The following is a 256-nucleotide window of genomic DNA, read 5'->3' on the forward strand; positions in this document are numbered from 1 at the left end:
GTTTTAAAAGATTGAAACACTAAGGACTTCATATCCCATGTCAACAATATTGATTTACAGCAATGGTATGTGAATGAAGACATCAAAAAATTATGTCTTCATAGCATTCCAGTTTATATAAAAAAAAGTATCTCGAGGGAACGATGGCTTAAAGGTACAGTCGTAAATCGATAATTATCAATTCGGAAACACCGCAGTGCTTCGTGGCTAATACCATTTTTGAAGGAGGGGGGGGGCGGCTTGAAAGGAAGAGGTG

The 256-nt window shown here is 37.9% G+C and overlaps 1 protein-coding gene across 1 annotated transcript in view; it reads right to left on the reverse strand.

Moving 5' to 3' along the window:
• The window catches only part of LOC119582085, a 36,499-nt gene that overhangs the window by 5,141 nt on the left and 31,102 nt on the right, over positions 1-256 (reverse strand). The gene's annotated exons all lie outside the window — the stretch shown is intronic.

Source organism: Penaeus monodon, chromosome 15, assembly GCF_015228065.2.
Source record: "Penaeus monodon isolate SGIC_2016 chromosome 15, NSTDA_Pmon_1, whole genome shotgun sequence".
NCBI classification, from domain to species: Eukaryota; Metazoa; Arthropoda; class Malacostraca; order Decapoda; family Penaeidae; genus Penaeus; species Penaeus monodon.